The sequence below is a fragment of the Sinocyclocheilus rhinocerous genome, unplaced genomic scaffold, assembly GCF_001515625.1.
Source record: "Sinocyclocheilus rhinocerous isolate Xijiao unplaced genomic scaffold, SAMN03320098_v1.1 scaffold2970, whole genome shotgun sequence".
NCBI lineage: Eukaryota > Metazoa > Chordata > Actinopteri > Cypriniformes > Cyprinidae > Sinocyclocheilus > Sinocyclocheilus rhinocerous.
The window spans coordinates 4,737-12,928 of NW_015639523.1; the positions used below are offsets into that span (position 1 = coordinate 4,737).

The window sequence follows — 8,192 nt, forward strand, 5'->3', positions numbered from 1 at the left end:
TTTAAAAAGGAGTCCAGAAAAATGAAAATAGAAAATAAAAACAGAATCCCCAAAAAATTTAATTTGGAATTTTAAAAAAAAATTTGAATTTTGGAACAAATAAAACGTATTTCATAGGGCCCTAGCATAGTTATTTATTTATTGTGGTGATTTGAAGGTTGTATAACATTTAATTTAACCATTTAAAAAGGAGTCCAGAAAAATGAAAATAGAAAATAAAAACAGAATCCCCAAAAAATTTAATTTGGAATTTTAAAAAAAAATTTGAATTTTGGAACAAATAAAACGTATTTCATAGGGCCCTAGCATAGTTATTTATTTATTGTGGTGATTTGAAGGTTGTGTCAAAAAGTTGTTGTTCTAGTCTAGTAGATGAATCGTATTCTGTACGTTTTTACTCGTGTACGATAATTTTCTTCCAAATACGATAATTTTGAGCTTCTGGTACTTGGACATTTCCAATCTGGCAACACTGCTACCCTGTGTGTATCCTGTCGCAAAATGCGGCGAAAAGTCCTACACGACGGTAATAATGTGATTAAGGTGTTTACATGTCTATTCTGCACTTCAGTAATACGACTAAAATAGGAATACTCATGTCTTAATTCGATTTCTGTTTACTTCGATTATGATTTTAGCCGGATTAAGGTAATCAAAAATCTCTGTTTACATGGTAGATTCTTAATCAGAGTATTGTCTTAATCGTATTAAAATCGGAGTATTGTTGTCCATGTAAACGTAATGGTTAAAAAACTGCTCATCTTTAATTTCTTATCAGGCTGCTGTTCAGCAGATCCAGTGAAAACGCCTTCAGTAACTGAGTTCCCGTTCAGGAGCCAACGCACATCAGCAAAAGCCCCAGACATGTGATTGATCAGACACACCAGACCAGAGTGAGTTTACTGGAGCTCAGCTCTTCTCTGGATGGAAGGAGGATGTTCAGCACAGGAGCAGCAGCATCTAAACACAAATCCTCATCAACATCTGCAAACAAACCTTCATCTCAGCCAAACATTTGAAATATTAAAGTCTGACTGTACATTTCACACTTTCTACATCTCTAAAATTTCACACATCAACATGTAAACAATTAATCTATAAAGAAGTAAATATCATAACTTTTTTTATGACAGTAAATGTAATTTTAATACACACATCTCAATGTCTTTGACAAAAATGTAACTTGCAACATAAAAGTTAAATAGTGCTGTAGTGCTGTGTGTAGTTTGTTGGATTTTTGTTGGATTAAATGTACATGAATTTATATGGCACTGTGTATATATTTAGGTGCTGACACTTTTTATGCTATTTTTAATAATCTTTTTGTCTTCACTAGCTCATTTTCAATGGTCCTGCAGTTTAACAAATTTTATAAGTCCAAATATTCCATGTAGTTTATCAATTAATTAATAAAAGCTTAATAACAAAAAAAATAGCAAAACAGTTTTAATAGTTTTTTTTTATTAAAAAAAAATCATTCACATATTTAACTGTAAATGAACTACATGATTAACTTAAAAAAATAATGAGTTTATATATCTACAATCCCAGGTGAAAAAGAAATATATTTAAATTGTGCTTTTTCAGACATACGTACTATATTTAAATTATACTATACTAAGTGCATATTAAATGTATTATTTTGAAACAACTTTAAGTATATTAAGTGTATTTCAAGATATGTTTAAGTTGGATTTTAATCTATTTGTAATATATTTAATATATTGAAATTGTGTTAAAATGGAACCACTTTAAGTATATTTAGTGCAATTTAAGTGTAATTCTTAAAATACATTTAAAATGTCCTTTTAACACTTCATGAACTACAGTTAAGAGTATATTTGAAGCATCGTTTTAATGTACTTCAAGTACATTTCAATTGTATTTCAGCTCATTGGAAATGCATTAGCATTACACTACTAGTATATTATAAAGCTGCTTTTATCAGTATATACACACACGTACACACTTTGATATCTACAAAACTTTAATGTATTATATATTGTTGCATACATTACAAAGATTCATAAAGTACACTAAAAAAGGACAGCAGCATATATACTTTGGTGAAAAACAAAACAAAACATACTGTTAAATGTATTAAAAATGCACTTGAAATACAAGTATATTTATATTACTACAAACATACTCAAGTACATTTTAATATATTGTAAAAAAAGACTGAAATGCTATGGCAGAGCTATCTTTTCCATTTGTAGAACATTTCAGTTATACCGGCCTTACTAAAAAGTACAGAATTTTACATCAATGAATAAATAAAAATTACAATGCAATTTTCCGAAGAAAAAAAACATAAAACGAAAATGCAATTCAATATATTTTTATTGCACTTCAAATAAGCATGTTGGGAATACAAATGTATTATAAACATACTACTTGAATTTCAAGTATATTTTTAATACATTTAATACTACGTCTTTTTCACCTGGGATGAAGTATAGACTATATGTAATACAGTAAAAGAAAAGAAAAGAAAAGTGGAAAGATTACTTACCATTCACAATCAGTTTTGTTCCGTGTCATAAAGTCACTCTGAACATGAACACATGGCTCTACTGATGACGGACACTAAAGGAAATGTTCCTTCCAAACCCACGGGACTTTCTGTCTTCTGAGGAGCACAAAAGGAGACATTTAGCAGAAGCATAAAGTGACCAGTGACTGTCCAGTTTCAAACAGGACAAAAAACATGATAAAAGCACTACAAGAGATGAGTTAAATTACAAGACAGATTACTAAAGAAGTTGCAGAATATTCTTAGCATCTGTGATATGTTATTAATTCAACCTGAATCTGAGATGTGAAGAAGTGCTCTTACTTTTCATCTGTTGTCTAGAAGCAGAAGTGAATGTGAGCAGTGAGGAGGTTTTTGTCATGCTGTGAATCACTGTGATACGTATTCTCTAACAGTGTTGTCCCATGTCTTACAGTAATACACTGCAGAATCATCAACATCAACATTACTGATGATCAGACTATAATCTGATGTAGATGAATGTGTTGATGTGAATTAGGAGCAGAGAAACCAGATCCATAGCTAACTGAGCTCCAGCCATGATAAAATCTTAACACATGCTGAGGAGCTCCTGCTGGAGTCTGTTTGTACCATCTAGCAGACTGATCAGTTACCGTCCCCAGATTACAGTGCAGTTTAGCCGTTTCTCCTTTAATGACTGTGATTAATGGACTCACTGCAGAGTCACTGCAGTCGCTCCACTGATACCTGCAGTATAAATACAAGCTTTACATGAGATTGTGTGTCAAAACACTAAATCATCAGATATGATGAAATCTTACAGGTCAGAAGAGTAAAGAAAGCGCAGAATATTGTGATCATCTTGTGATTTGGTGGATGTGACGTGTGAAGATGAGCAGTGCTGTAGAATAATGCTGAGATCTGATCACAGAGAGAGACTTTAAGACAGTAAAGAGAAAGACCCGCCCACCTCATACAACACGCACTTAACACATCTGACACACTCACTCACTTCAGCACATACGAGAATGGATTACAGTAATACAGCAATTTAAAATATATTTGGTCTTTTCTATGGAATATATTGTGGTAATCAGTGTTGTAAATGGGATGTTATAAAGTGAATAAAACATTTACAGTGCACAAAATGAACATTACTTAAAATGTGTCATTTACATAGAACTATATTGGGCCAGCAGGTGCCTCCTGTGTGTGTGTGTGTGTGTGTGTGTGTGTGTGTGCGCGCGTTTTTGTGACAAATGATCCAGGCAAACTCTACGTTGTGTTGACAAAATGTCCCCACAATGATAGTAAAACCTGAATTTTTGTACCTTGTGGGACTTTTTTTATGTATGCATGTATTTATTTGTTTATTTATTTTGGTTTAGGAGATAGAACATAAAGTTTGTGCAGTATATAATGTCTATGGAGAGTCCTCATAAAACATGAAAACCCAACATTATGTGTCTATGTGTGTTGGTAAAGCAGAGTCACAGCTCACTGCATCCACTAGAAGAAATCTGTCTCTTGGTGCACATCTTTTCTTTTCCTTTTTTTAGATATGTCAAATATTACCTTAATATAGAATATAGAAAACAAACATCCAAAGTAATTTTATATATATGTATCCATCAAAACATTCCTTTTACTGTTACATTTTACATGAATTTGTCCTTTTAAATAAATTAATATTAAACAAATTACATCCATTCCAGCATGCCTCCAAGTGGCCTGTTCATCAGGTTTACATGTATGTGTATATTGAGTGTGATTTAAGTATATATTCATGAAACATAAAGCAATCATGGCACAACTGTAAAACTGGCCGTAATGTATATTGAATTTAAGAGCATTGTTGTTCAGTGAGCAGTGAGGAGGTTTTTGTCATGCTGTGAATCACTGTGATATGCTCTCACTAACAGAGCTGTCCCATGAGCTGCAATAATACACTGCAGAATCATCCACATCCACATTACTGATGATCAGCTTATAATGAATTTTTGACTGAGCATTAGATGTGAAGCGGCTGGAGGAAAAACCATCCCCATATTTGTCAGGGGAGTTGTGAGAATGATAGGATCTCAACACAAACTGAGGAGCTGCATTTGGAATCTGTTTATACCAGCCGACATAATTACCCTCCTCCTTTTCAATATTACAGTCCATAGTCACAGATCTCCCTTTTTGTTCTGTCAGTATAGAGGGTTTCTGTGTAATCACTTTTACACATTTGACACCTGTAAAATTATAATAAATAAAATTAATTTCATCGACCTTGACATCCTTGAGAGAACAAGTTTAAAATGAAAAGCACAGTAACTTACATGACAGAAGAGTGAAGAGAGAGCAGTAGAATATGATCAGCATCTTGCCTGTGTGACGACTGAGTTTGAGTTTAGTGAAGAGATGAAGAGAATAAGAGAGAATGAAATACTCATCTGTAAGATGAGGAAGAGAAACTCTGAAAGAGGGAGGATCACTAGAATTCAGCCAATCACTTAATCCTCAAACAGCAACTGCTTTAATATTCTTCAATTTGCATACAACTACAAATGTCATTATCGAGAACTTATCAGATCTTTGATCTGATTCTGAAGGGTAGGATGTAGCTACAAATTAATGGGTATGTATAAAGTATAATGTGCACATTTACTTGTATAACCTGCTACATTTGTCAAAAACATCAGTATACAGGTTACTGCATAGAACACTGTACCACAATGCAATGCACTTAACTGCAGTTTTGTCTTCCTGGTTTGCTGTGATACTGCATTAGTCAATCTTCAAGTTATCTTGAACAGATTTGTTTGAAGGTAATAGACAAATAGCTGTTAGAGCATGTGTGTGTGTGTGTGTGATGAATTAACCTTAAATAATATTTTTATTTCAGAGAAGATAACAACACTAACTGAATTAAACATGCAATGTGATGGGTTAAGATGAAAACAATGTAGCATACTACAGTTTAAAACGTGTATGCTGTTAAAATTTTTATTTTTTTCATATGCTATTTAAAAAAGTAGGTGAGAGTGTGTACTTTGCAGTATTTAATATAAGCAGCAGGCTGTGCTAGTATTCTGTTCATTTAAACGTGCATTATAATAAGGTCGTGTCACAACGGTGCTACTGGTTCACATACTGTTTTTAACAAAAATAGACAGTATACTGTACAGAATTTGCAAACTAATTGCATGTGGAACAGAGTCGATTCTGCTATAGCTCGCTAGAGGGCGCTAATCACAAAAAAAAAAATCATTCATGACGCATGGAGACTTTTATTGTGTAAATAGCGTCGTTGCCGTGGCGACAGAGGAAATTTGTCCATGTCACGCTTAGAAGTCACTCGTTTTAAAGCAGAAATCTGTGCTCTCGTTTCGATAAAATAATTTCAGGTTAAGTGGTCGTGGCGATGTGCTTATTGCTCGGTGCAACTGGAGTTGGAAAAACGCTTTTACTGAAGCGACTACAGAATATCCTTCACCAGCTGTTTACACTAACGTTAGATAGGCTGCATGCTGTGCTTCCCTAAAGAGTTTCTTAATGTAGTTTCACATCTGCAGTCAGGTACAGTTTGGGCTGCAGGTGATATTAAAACTTGATCTAATGTTAATGAATATGGCTTCTTTATCTGCACTAACAGTTGTGTCAGATGGACGCGGATTTGGGTGAAGCGCCCGTCACGCTGCCCACTGTGAGCCCGAGGTCCCGTTCACTAAATGTTGCTGTGTTAGGAAAACAACGCTTTTTGTAAGATTTCACAAGCAATATAAGATCAACGATGTGTTTGTGTGTTCAAATAAATTGGATTGTGCCATCTGCACAATCTGTTGGGAAATCATTGGAGCTGAGGATGTCAGTATGATTTTTTTTAGTTTAGTTTAATAGTGGATAAACATGGTACCCGAGTTGATATATTAAAGTTATTTTAATAGTACATTATGTCATCTTAAATATAAAAATAAATACAAAATATTAAGCTATTTTCTTTTTATTTAATGTGCATGTTTACTAATACAAGTTCAGAAGTACATCCTCAATGCAGGAAAAAAATGATTTATGTTTGTTTGTAAAAAATAAAGATCAAAGATTATTTAAAGATGTCATAAAGATTAATCTTGTGTGTGTGTGTGTGTGTGTGTGTTAGGTCGGCACCAACCTCACAGACCTTATACTCCGGAAGAGGAAGATAACCGTACGAGAGTTGGGAGGCTGTATGGGTACCATTTGACCAAAATACTATGTAGATTGCACATCTGTTATAGTGAGTGTCAGAAATTCACACTATTCATCAGTCCATTTTGTGGTTGCTTTACAAGAGAAGCCCACCTGCCATCTGCTTTGACTCTGTAAAAATGAAAGAAAAATAAATAAATAATAATAATAATAATAAAAGAATTTTTTTTTTTAAATAAATACAAAATTAAGACCTAAAGTTAAATGTGACAGGCAAAAATGAAAGCGAAAACATGTTAAAAAAAATTATAATAAATAAATAAATAGTACAGAAGCCAAGATATAAGAGAAATTAGATTTTTGGTCACTACTTAAGTTCCCATACTTCCATATGTCTTTTATTTTATAGTTATATATGAAAATAGTAATATTAAAGGGTTAGTTCACCCAAAAATGAAAATTAGCACATAAATTACTCACCCTCAAGTCATGCTAGGTGTATATGACTTTCTTCTTTCAGACGAATCCAGTCGGAGTTATATTAAAAATGGTCTTTGATCTTTCAAGCTGTTTAATGCCACTCAGCGGGTGTTGCATGCATCCGTCCAAAAGCAGTTAAATAAAATGCGCCCATGCATTAAAAAAAAGTGTCTCACACGGCTCCGGGGGGTGAACAAAGGCCTCCTGTAGCGAATCAATGCGTTTTTGTAAGAAAAATGTCCATATTCAAAACGTAACAATCACTTTAATGTAGCTTGCGCCAACAGTCCTACACGGAAGCAGCTCCGGGCGGATGACGTATGAGGTCGGCTTTGCGCATGCGCCGCTCAGAAGTGACAAATGCGGAAGCGCAGGGGAGAGATCAAAACAAAACATTTTCTTACAAAAACGCATCGATTCGCTACAGAAGGCCTTTGTTCACCCCCCGGAGCCGTGTGAGACACTTTTTTTTATGGATGGGCACATTTTATTTAACTGCTTTTGGACGGATGCATGCAACACCCGCTGAGTGGCATTAAACAGCTTGAAAGATCAAAGACCATTTTTAATATAACTCCGACTGGATTCGTCTGAAAGAACGACTCACAGATTCTAGCCTACGTCTTGGAATATATGACTCAAATAAGCATTTTCACTGGATATTGTCATCTGAACAAGTAAGTAACAAGTCTGCCCAAGAGCACATGAAACAAGAGCACATTTAAAACTGGAATATAATTTAATTTCATTCACGTGTTTCATAAACACATAATCCTTTCTGGATTATAATCCGCCATCAAAATGATACATTTAATTAATAAGTATTATACATCTTAATAAGAGAAAAGGCTATAAACGATCGGCCACCTGCAGGATCCTCACATGCGATAGCCTACTAGCCGGGACAACTTCTTTATGTTTAAAGAAATTACGTAATGACGCAGCGGCATGCTCAAATTTTCCGCGAAAACCTACCCGTACCACTCAAATTAGAAAACATTATTATAAGATGACCGTTGTGAATCGGGCTAAAGTAAGGCAA

At 34.2% G+C, this 8,192-nt stretch overlaps 2 pseudogenes; one reads left to right on the forward strand and one right to left on the reverse strand.

The window, feature by feature from the left end:
* Window positions 1-738: 738 nt before the first annotated feature.
* Window positions 739-3,358, reverse strand: LOC107751314 (Ig lambda chain V-I region BL2-like; annotated as a pseudogene).
* Window positions 3,359-5,837: 2,479 nt separating this feature from the next.
* LOC107751316 (ADP-ribosylation factor-like protein 16) overlaps window positions 5,838-8,192 on the forward strand; it is a 15,782-nt pseudogene continuing 13,427 nt past the window's right edge.